This window comes from Numida meleagris, chromosome 13 (assembly GCF_002078875.1).
Source record: "Numida meleagris isolate 19003 breed g44 Domestic line chromosome 13, NumMel1.0, whole genome shotgun sequence".
Lineage (NCBI taxonomy): Eukaryota > Metazoa > Chordata > Aves > Galliformes > Numididae > Numida > Numida meleagris.
In genome coordinates this window covers 12,573,260-12,584,771 of record NC_034421.1, presented here as the reverse complement: position 1 = coordinate 12,584,771, position 11,512 = coordinate 12,573,260, and the positions used below count along the sequence as shown (strand labels likewise).

The window sequence follows — 11,512 nt, the reverse complement described above, 5'->3', positions numbered from 1 at the left end:
TCCCAATCAGCTGGTCGGCAGTAAGGAAAAGCTGATGTCAAGAGCACTGCTGGAAATATGGGTTGCTCCACTCTTGCGGATCTGTTTCGCAATATTGTGAAAGATCTTCTGGCTTAGATGTGGTCACTAGCCCAGCTGGTAAAAGCAAACTCAGCACTCAGCGACGCCTTGATGTCTGTCCTACAGCCTGTACAGATGTTCAGCCAGAATGCTTTGATACGATCCCTATCAGCAGCCCAGCCTGGAGAGCGAGCACTTGTCCCACGCTCCTGGCTCACCCGTCCTGGAAGGTCAGCTCTCCTGCTCTTCCCAGCGAGCCAGCAAAAGGTTTTCAATGAGCAATGTCTGCTGACCGCGTTTCAGCCCACATCTGGCCTGCAGTTGGTGATGCAAGTAGGATGCACGCAACAGTTTTTTCAGTTCTCACCTCTGGGATGAGGCCATCCAATGCATCTGCTTTGATGAGGTTCTTCCCAGAGATATGGAAGACGGTCAGTGAACTCCTGATCATGAGTCCTGTAGTGGCCCATGGGATTCTGGTCGGCTTTGAGAGGCACAATGAGGCTTGTGAGGAAGTCTCAGAAGCACTGAGACTTCACCCAGGACGAGCCCTGGAAATCATTTCACCTGCACACACTGCATGAGTTCCTGACACAGTTCAGGTCTCATTGTCATTGTCCTGTTCCAGGAAAGCTTTCAGCCCGTGAAGTTCCAATGGCAGTTGATGTTGGGGCTGATTTACTCAGGTCCAAAGTAGCCAAAGCTGGGCTGAGACAAGGGACCACATTGGGTGCTGCTGATGGAAACCCCATGGCATTTCCTCCAGAGATAAGTGTCAGCCCAAGCCCCAGTCTCTCCCAGTGGGGCCAGAAGGCTCAGCTCATTCTATGGAAGCCCTCTGTTATCCTCTTCTCGAGTGTTTAATAGTGTTAATGGCGCAGTCCAGGAGCTCCTGCTCACGTGTGTTCATGTAAGGGTGTCTTTGTGGGAGCACCACAGCAGCCAGCTGGAGGACTGGATGCACCGAGTTGCCTCACCTCTCACAACGTGCTTTTTGGTGGAGCAGAAACTGAAGAGCAGTGAAGTGGGACCCCTGAGTGGAGAAACCACGTACAGGGGATGTCAGCTCCTGCTGGAGTTGGGTCTACCAAAATCCACAGCATTCTTCTGTGCTGGCTAGCATAGGGTTGCTAGTTCTTGGCCAGCAAACTCATTCTCCTCTTGGAAGAAGGAAGGAAAACTTGATCCTCACATCCACAGCTCCCTCATTCAGGAGGGGACTGTTCAGAAGTTTGTCAAACTTCTTAAGAAAATGCATTGGCTTCTTCAGCCCCAGAGCAGCACCCTAGGTAGGATCTCCAGCACAGCGGCTTGGCAGAAGTGGAGCGCAGCAATCCCCACACAGCTGCTGAGATGAATGTGCATGGAGAGGTCCAGAACCCTGCTTTTCACTTCCTAGTGTAGCTCCCTGGAGCAAGCGCTGGTGACTCTGGTGCTGGTTCTCTCTCAAGCAGCTCCTATATGCTGAAGCCCCATGTCCCCACAACCATCTCTATGCTGCCCCTTAATGCAAGCAGCACTAAGTTTTCAGCTAAGCTTCCAGATTGCTGATTTATCGTCTAATGAGCTCTGCTCATTAGGCTGCCCTGCCCAGGGCCAGCTGGAGAGAGCTCCTGGCCCTCTGCCCCACAGCCTGGAAAGCCTGGGTCAAAGGGCTGCGGTGCCCAGCAGCAGCATGAAGCTGCAAAGATGGGTGGCTGCCTCTTGTTTCTCCCACAGAGTGGTTTTCCTCACTGCCTCCCACCTCTCAGACAAGGCAGAGTGAGTTCTGATTTGCATAGGATGTGTTATGGGGGACAGGAGCTGATGGAGAAGGTGCCGGTTGCTCTGGCTCCTGTGGTAGAGGCCGGCAGGGCTGCGCTGCAGAAGGCGGCACAGGGAACCTTGGGACCTTCATCAGATGCCACAGATGCTTCTTTGGCAGCAGGAAATCACAGCTCACATCAGAGGCTGAGGGTGGTGACAGAGCACTTCCTCTCTTCTCCTACATCCATGCTGGCCACTTTTAAGACTTCACACCAGCATGGGGCCTCTGAACCTCAAAAGCCACCTGGAATGGGCTGTGGATACCCCCAGGGGCCCCAGCACTGAGCTGGGACAGCTCTGAGTGCCATGATCCCCATGCTGCTTGGAGGTCCCCAGGGCTGGTACCAGGAGAGGCTCTGTGCTGGCAGGCACCGGCTGAGGCTGCGTGCAGAAGGATCGAGAGGTGCATCTCTAGTGGCAGGGTGGGATTCCATGCTGCAGGGGGAGGCCTCCATTTGGCCACCTGCTGGCTCGAGGTTCAGTTCATGTCCGGGTGTCTCTGAGTGAACAAACATGGAGCGTATCGGAGTCGTTGTGACACAGCTGGAAAAAATGCTCAGAAAATAGTTCACTGTGAGAGGAAATGCAGAGAGGTGGGGGATTTCTGTCTCTGGAGGGGTCCAGGACTTGCTCTGAGGCCAGGGCCGAGCTGCTCCAGCACTGGATGTCAGTATGGGGCTCCCCAGGCCCCTCCTGTCGGCATTTCTGTGTCTATCAGAGGTCCCTTTCCAGTATCTTTTATCCTGTGCGAAACCCCAGCCTGCTTCACTGCTGCAATCCCCTCTCCACGCCATGACGCGCAGGTGAACTGTCTGACTGCTGCTGGGAAACAGCTCATGCTGCCTCTGCCACCCCACAAACCGTGCCAGCCCCATGACAAAGGAGGACCGGAGCGGGGCGGCCGGGGGCTGGGAGCAGCTGAAGAGGCAGCAGCCTGAGCCCAGGGCCTCTGGGAGCTGGGAGCGCTGTGCAGAAGTGGCTGCGAACACCCTGCGGCCTGCTCTGTCCTGGGGACAAGAAAGCCCTGCTCTGCACCGATGGAAGCATCAGGGCAAGCGCCCCGTGGCTGGCTGCGTCTGTTCTGCAGCACTGGGACTCGGGCTGTCCTCATGATGCGGTGCTGCCTTCCAGCCCTGGGGCTCCTGTCCCCATCAGGACACTGCGGCCGCCGTCCCTCCTGCTCCACGGGGCTGGAGCCGCCTCCCAGGTTCTGCCCCTGTGCAGCCATCTCACACCATCTGTGCTCGTGCCAGCCGTGTCCTTGAGCTCACGCAGCTCTGCTCCCATGGTGGGGGCAGACAGCAGCCTGATGGCCCACTGCCTTTGTGAGGTGCACTCCTCATCGTCTGGCAGAGGACACATTCCCTGCTCTGGCTGTCCTGGGTCTGCTCTTACCAACACATCTCTGCCGTGGGTCCTGCAATGGAGACAAGCGTTGACTGGCATGGACACAGCCTCACGTGCTGCAGGAGATAGGAGATCCCAGGGCAGACAAACGGGAGTGAATCAGGCCTCAGATTATGTTTCATCCTGATTCTTATAGTTACAATTGGCTGAAGCATGAGGAAAGTGATGGTGGGTACGCAACACCAAACTCTGCAGGCCTTGGGCTTAGCATCTTCGTGTGGCAGCAGCTTCCCCAGCGTGTGAGGACATAGTCTGTGCCTGTGCCTCTCTCCACCTCCCTTCCCAGCAGCCCTGCCCACCTCCCAGCCTTCCCGTGCTCGGTGCCTGCCATCAGCAGTGCTATGGCATCGCTGATACCTCCTGTCCCGCAGGAAGGTGATCACTCCAGTCCCAGAGCAATGATACCTTCCAAGCAAAGCCCATGTAGATCCCAGGGGACCAGGACTGCCATTCTGGGGGCAGCCACCTCGGCTGCGCTCAGCCAGCACCTCCTGATGGCCCCTCTGCTCCCACACAGCCTATCCTCATGGGAACAGCACCTCACAGCCTGCCCTGGGGCTCTGCTGCAGCCCTCCCTGCCCCCAGCACATGGCAGGCAGCAGCCCAGGGGGGCTGGCTGGGATATACAGACCTGCCTGCGTCACCGAAGCACTCCATCCTCCCGGAGGGCACGGTGCTCCCTGTCCCGTCCACCTCCATCCTGACGCTCCGGGCACCTCGGGGCCCCGTGCTCCCTGCATGGTGCCTGGATGCATTTCCTCAGGCCCGGCCATCCCGTGCCCCTGTGCTGCCTGGGACACAGAGGGTGACGAGGGGCGCGGATCCCAGCGGGTCCGGGGCTGCGGGGCTGGCTGGAGCCAGGAATGTCCCTGCCCTCTTTGTGCTTCGCCTGGTAAGCAATGCAGTGAAAATATCAGTCGGGTTCTTTGAAATGAAAATAAAACTGATAAAAGTCGGGCAAATCCTCCGCTCAGGCCCCTGCTGCGGGCCCGAGGAGCGTCTCTTTCTGGGAGCTGCCCAGCCAGCTCCCGGAGTTATAAATACATTATGTATGCCGGTGTTCGTCGGCCAGAGCCTTTTGTTGATGCTGAATATGTCCTGGCCAACAAAAGTGGACTGGATTAGCCACAGTGGATTAAAAGATTTTCTTCTTAGAGTTTACCTAATAATATAACAATTGACATAGAAGGTCTCTTTGAAACCTACACGACTCTGTTATTTTACCATCTGTGAGTTTGCTTTCCATGAATATGACGAGGCGCCCGTCTGCTGGTGGTGCCGGTGCTGGGAATGCTGCCCGGAGCTGAATGTGTCACCGACAACAGAAATCAGCCCGTATCTGAGGGGAGGCAGCGGGAAGGGAAAGTCGCTCAACTTCTGTCCACCTCCCTTTGTCCTCGGCCCTTCTGCCCATGGCCAGCAAGGCAGCGAGATGCCGCAACTTCGGGAGAAAAAGAGACCCAACGAAGAAGACCCGAGGCCAGGGCGGCCCCGCTGAGCCAGCGCCCCGTGCCGCGAGCTGATCTGCAATTCGAGGTGTGCCGAGAGGTCCCGACTGGGATAAGCTCATTTATTACTATGGAATTTGGGAAGGGAGCTGCTTGAGTTGGGGAACTCTCTCTCCATCCCCGGCGCTGCGGGTGGCGGAGTTCGCCCGTCTCCGTTCCAGCCGCCGGGAGCCAGGCGGCGTTCGGCTCTGCCCGACATCACGCTTGCAGTATCCATTGCAAGATGGGTCACGCAGCGGCAGCAGCGACACTGGAAACATGGAGGGCAGCAGCAGCAGGGGAGGAAGGCTCCCCCAGCATCCTGCGGCTCCGCTCGCCCCCTCCGCCACCGCCACAACAGCCACCGCACACCCTGCGCCCGGCCCTTGGGCTTTGATCTCATAAAGGGGCTCCATTTACAAGTCTTTAATAGCAGCCTTTGGAAATATCCGTCCTCAGAAGTCTCGAGTAATGAGATTTGGAGACTATGATCAATTTAGGCACCGCTCTTTCTCGCTCTCGCTTTTTTTTTCTTTTTTTTCCCCCCTTTTTTTTTGCGAACACACTTCTCAAGCCGCGCTGACTTTGTGTGCGATTGTCGCACCATCCAAGACCTGGGGGGGCCGTGTGGGCGGCAGGAATATGGGGCTTGCGTCTCCCAGCTGGGGGCCTTTGATGAAGCTGCTTTGCGAAATTTGATTTGAAAGGCCTACGATCACAATTTGGGGAGAATGGTGGAGCGTTTTTCCGCACGGATCTCTTTGTCTCTCGCCCGAAGGGGGTTTCATTGTGGGTTTTGGGGCTGGGGCGAGGGGGTCGGTGGTGGCCGCGGGTGGGGTGGGGCGGCGGGGGCCGTGGCGAAGGAGAACAATGACCGGGGAGATGGGGAGCGTTGGGATTTCTCACCTGCCTGCCCCGCTGCGTCGCGCGCCGCCTGGGTTTTCGCAGTCCGCCATGACGGGAGCAGCCGCCCTGCTTGCTGTCCGGAGCACTTTCCAACACTCTTGAACCTATTTCCCTTTCTTGGCAACTGTGTGGCTGGAAGATGGGAATCTTTACTTTATATTGCAGCTTTGGCTTCTCAGCCTGATTGGCTGCGGCCAGGACCAAATGATGGTCCTTCCAATCCTATTGTAACTATGGCAACCAGCCCCTTTAGGCACCACCGATTTACTTATAATTGCTGGGTAAATAGTCAAGACAGGCCGCTTTCATCCAGCACGGAAAGATTTATCTTCTTCTTCTCTCCCTCCTTTTTTTTTTTTTTTTTTTTTTTTGGAGGAAGCCCTAAAGAGCAGCAACACTTAAGCAAAACTCTTTGAACGCTGTTGCAGGCAGCGCTGCCTCCCCCGGGCCAGCCGCTCCCCGCCGGCTGCACAATGAGTCCATGCGGGGCTGCCCGGCACCATGGTGCAGCCCTCGTCCTCGTCATCATCGTCCTCCTCAGCGTTAGGGCTCTGCTCAGACGCAGCCAACTTTCAGATGGCTCTGGCCAGGTGGGGAACATGGCTGGGGACAGGGCTGTGAGAGGGCTGCGCCGAGCTGAGGTGCTGCCAGCCCTGAGGGCAGCGCTGGGCTGCTCAAACCTGTGCCCTAGGACTGGCCGCGCCATCAGTGCCAGGCGTCGAGGCCAAGCATGGAATCATTCGGGTTGGAAAAGGCCTCTCAGATCCCCAGGTCCAACCCCAACCCACCCCACCGTGCCCACTGACCACGTCCTCAGTGCCATATTCCCCACCTCCAGGGACAGGATTGGTGCTCGTGGCCATTGGCTCCCACAGGCAGTGTCTGATGGGCCACGAGCGCCAGTCTTGCTCCCTGGAACAAGAGCATGGTCCCAAACCTGTCCCTGCCACCCAGGGATGGATGCTTCAGCCAAAGGACAGCAAGCCAGCACCTGGTGCAGACCCAGGACGCCTGCACAGGCCTCACAGCACCATTCTGCCCACAGTGCTGAGCGCTGGAGCTGGACAGAGCTCCAGGAAAACAGAAGAAAACAGAGTTGTAGGGAAAATGTGATGGCTGGGGAGACTGTGGGAACAAGGGGAGCTGCAGGGAGAGCCACCGCACCTCATGGCACCCTCCATGGAGAGGAGCAGTGCAGCAGGATTGCAGCCATGGGGTCATGCCGATCTGTAGGGATCATCAGGAACTGCAGAACTGGGCAAAACACAGCTCCCTTCCTCTTCCATGTGTCCTCCAGCCTTTGTAGGCACATGGAATGACCCCTGTGCATGGGATGGAGAGAAGAAAAGAGAATCAGCTCACTGAGAATCAAAAAGGAAAGCTACGTGGTTGGATGGGGAACCTGTCTGTAGCTGTGGGTCACCCCCCTCATCCTGCTCAGCCCCACTGCAGAGCCAGGCAGGTGGCCCCGTGCTGCCCCTGCTCCCTTCCTAAGTCTGTGCTGCTGTGAGACACAGGGACATGGCCTGTGACAGCTACACAGTCACAAACATGGATGGAAGGACCTGGGGCAGCCCCGAAGAGTGAGAGCTCACAGCTTCCCCAGCCCTGTGCACCCGCTGCCCGGAACCACCCGGTGGACACAGCACCCCTCTTCCCTTTCACCTCCTGCAGGGAGATCCAGGAAACGGCAGGGCACTGTGTGGGACACCTGTCCCTGCAGGTGAGAAGAAATGCTACTGGGAACAGAATTTGTGGACACCTGTGTCAATATTATCAAAGTATTATCCTCCTGGGGAAAGCCAGATGACTTGTGAAGGGAAGTCTGTCTCCTGGATCCTGGAAGGTGTCAGCAGCGAGGGAGGAAAGCGTGGTGCGTGTGGTACAGCTGTGCTGGCTGGTGACAGTGTTGTTACCAAAGGCTCCCGAGGGCATGAATGGGGTTGTGGCCGTACCGCTGTGAGGCTGGAGGCAGCACGTGGGGAGCATCCAGACGCTTCATGGGACTGTTCCAGGGAATAAGGAGACTTTGGGCTCACTTCTGGAATGTGAATGCTGTGCCCTTGTCTCCAGCTGTCCCGAGCAGCACCTCCAGGGCTCAGGCAGAGGCTGTGGCTGCCACACGGTGCCAGCAGGACCCCCCCAGGTCCCAGGTCTGTTGCTGTGCCATGTGTCACCTCTCAGCACTGCAGCGTGAGCTCAGGACGACACCAGCAGAGCAGACACCACACTGGTGCCCAGGCAGCTCGGGGTGCTCGGCAGAAGGGCACAGAGCCCGCAGAGGCGTGGGACGGAGCAGCAGCATCGACCTGGAGATGGGCTTTCCCAGCCTCCCCACCACCCCAAGTGAGAGCTGTCTCAGATTTGCTACAGGCACATGGACTGAGCAAGAGATGCTTTCCAGGAGCACGGCCCAAAGGATGAGCACCACTGATAAGCAATGCAGACTATTTCTAAACTGCCCCCAAGCCGTGGGCAGCCCTACTGAGAACGGATCCCTGGGGAAGCTCCCTGAAGGGAAGACCCGCAGCCAAGCAACCTGGCTGCAGTGGGCACAGACCAGCACGGAGAGCACTTGTGCCATCGCCGCTTCCAGCCCCGTCTGCAGCCGCTGTGTGCAGCGGGCGCTGCTGCACAGCTCACCCGGTGCCGGTGAGTCGGGCACACCGTCCTGCTGCTCGCGGGGAGCCAGCCGTGTGGGGGAGATGAAAGGCGGGCGCTGACGTCAGGGCTCTCGCCACCCACACGCGGACAAACAGGCGGCTGTTGGCACAGCCGGGCAGGCTCTGCTTACACAAACACACTGGCCAGCTGCACGCAGGATGCTGCTGGCCCCAGTTCAGCACGCGGCTCAGCCCCAGCAGAGCCAAGGGGAGCTGAGCAGAGCGATGAGTGGCACGCAGATCCCATTGCTGCAGCCCCAGCTCAGTGCCCGCTCGCTCCTTGGTCACAGGTGGCTTTGGGTGAAGCGTGGGCACCAACTGAAGGCTTGATGCCGTGCATGGCCGCGGGTACCAACACCATAGAGCGATGCCGGCATCTCTGCCCTCTGCACCCGCCGAGCATCCTCTGTCGGTTCCCATGGTAACTCTTGGCTCAGAGCTGCCACAGCTCTGCCTGCACATGGCCATCGCCAGCCCATGCAGCCCGCTGCAGCTCCCCATGACAGGGTCTTGCCACCCTCTGCCCCCCGCCGTCCCCAGCTGCCAGCGCTACTGCCATGGGAGGCACCTCCCAGTCCCCGGCCATCACTGTGGGAACCCACCACTTCTCCCCATCACGTAGAGCTGCTCCAGGAAACAAAGCACAAAACCCAGCCCACCACAAGCAGGAGGTAGCGAGGGCAGGGCCAGGAGCACAGCCTGTGCCCAGCCCCAGTGCCTGGTGCACACTGCTGCTCCGGATGCTTTCCTTTGCTGCTCTGAAAACAAGGCAGACCTGAAAAACAGACTTTGGAAATCTGTTCTAAAATTGCTTATGCCTCAAAATGCAACATATTAAAGACAGGAGGCAGACGCTCTACCTGCTGGTCCTTGCATTTTGTGCTCTCAGGGTTTGTATCCGACAGCTCCGATTTGGCTTTGGAAGCTCCAACAGAGCCAGGAGAGTAATGGAGGTACTACTGCCTTTCCAGAGCTGAAGTTTGCTGATGACACTAAAGGTGCAGGGCAAGAAGCAGAGTGCTGGTGAGGAGGAGCTGCCGAAGGAGCCGGCAGGATGGGCTGGAGGTGTTTGTCGAGGCAGAGTAACACACATGAGGAGAATTCCATGCAGCAGAGCTGCCCTGTCAGCAGGGACAGACCGCTGCTTCGCAGCCCAGCACAGCGATAGCCACGCAGCACAGGGCGGCACTGGCTCCTCCACAGGGTGAGGAAGCGTCACAAAATGGCTGCCGGCCCCTCACACTGACCGCAGGACCACAGGCCTCTCCTCAACACACCGAGCTCTGCCAGCCCCGGCCCCAGCCATGTCAGCAGCACTGCAGGAGGAGCCCACCGTGCAGGAGCTCCATCTTCCCAGCGCTTCCCATCCCTCTGCCGCCTCTGCCCCAGCCTGGGACCACCAGCCCCAGGGGAACGGGTCCTGCAGGGCCCACAGTGAGAGGACAACACCTCAGGGTGCCCTGCAGGCCGAGCGCGAGCAACGCCCTGCTCCCATCTCCCCAGTGCCATTTTCTGTGCTCTAACTGGACTGAAACAGCACCATGTTAAGCGTTGCCATGGCGATGGCTGCCTAGTGAAGGCACGTGATGGAGATGCGCACAGAACAGCAGAGCACACTGAGGTAAAAGCGTCCATGGCCGGGCCCCAGCGAGCCTGCGCTGCCCCACACCCCTCCTGCCCCAGCCCATGCCCTCCATGCAGCAGCTACAGGTGGAGGCAGCCGTCCCCGGCCCTGGCTCCTGGGCCGGGGCAGCCGGGAGCCAGCAAGCTGGGAAGCCGCTCTGTGATGGAGCACTACAGGGCCCACTGCTGGGCCCAGCCCGGGCTCACAGCCCGCAGCCGCAGCTCGAGGGCTCTGCTCACACAGGGCCCGGCCATCACCACTGCTCCCGGTGACCCAATGTACGGTCGACAGCTCCATCCTGCCAACCTGCAGCTGATCCCCTGGAGGTGGTTGTTTTACACACTGAGCTACTTCTGTGCACGTACAGGAGGAAGAGGGAGCACAGGAGGAGCTTTGGGCAGGGTGGTGGCTTTCTATTGCCCAGAGAATGAGCGGAGCCATCAGATGCCTTCTCCCCCTGCCCTAAGGGGGCTCTTCCTCTCCATCCAGCACAGTGGCTGGCCTTTGTGGCTCATTGCTGACAACTCCTGTTCAAGCTGGTCGTTGTTTTACAGGGAGCTTCACAGGGTGGATTAGCTCCTAGGATTGGAATCACAGAAAAGATGAGGTTGGAAGGACCTCTGGAGGTCTCCATCCCAACCTCCTCCTCTGAGCAGGGCTGGCTGCAGTGCTACAGCAGATTGCTCAGGGCCTGGCCCTCTTGTTCTGAACATCTCAGACATGGAGCTGCTGCCACCTCTCCATCTCCGTCCCTCCAACACGAAACCGCTGCTTTTGCTAGAGCTCCCAAGGCATTACTGTTTGAGCACAGATGGGTTTGTTGAGAATTTACAAGTAAAATACTCATTAATTCATTAATTTAAATGGCTCAGTTGGTAGAGGAATGCAGCCTTAACCTGAAGCGAGTTCTCAGATCAGTGGCCATGACTTGCTGGGAACCACGAGTGAGACAGACAAAAATTCAAATGTGGTTTCAAATCACCAGCCCTGGCTTGGGAAGGCAGAAGTGCAAAGCCTGGGCTCCCTGCTAGCTGCTGCCTGCAGAATCCATGCAGCCATCTTAACTGAGGCAGGCCGATGCACGCCTCTAATCCCCTACCCACAGGGCAGCTCCTAATGCACTTTTGCCGAGCTTGCATTAGCCCTGCCCCAGTGGGACACAAGCTCTCCCCTACACCTGGGTGAAAGCTCCTGTTACCCCCGCTTCCTTCCTCCTTCCTCAGACGGCAAATCCTGCAGAACATGCATACCTGATGAGAAGTGCTGGGGAAGAGCCGCCTCCAAGGACAGTGCTGGCAGCACTGCAGCTGAGGATGACACAGGGCCAAAGCTCTCCTTTGTGGAATACAGGCACCACAGGACCAGAAGATCACCTTTTGTACCTAAAACCTAGCCCCAGGTAAGAAGGAGCTGACAGCTGTCCCCACAGCTATCCAAACACACCCCACCAACACAGAGCAGGGCTGAGATGCCAGGATGTGGCAGGGCCAACAGCACGTTCCAGCATGGTGATGGAGGGGTAGAGCCACTGGCGGCAGCTTTGCTCAGAGCTGCATTAA

The 11,512-nt window shown here is 58.1% G+C and overlaps 1 long non-coding RNA gene across 1 annotated transcript; it reads right to left on the bottom strand.

Moving 5' to 3' along the window:
- Positions 4,332-6,964, bottom strand: LOC110405828. Its single transcript, XR_002443114.1, has 3 exons — positions 6,831-6,964; positions 5,667-5,798; positions 4,332-5,031 (listed from the first exon to the last, which is right to left on the bottom strand). It is a non-coding gene; the product is annotated as an uncharacterized LOC110405828 (long non-coding RNA).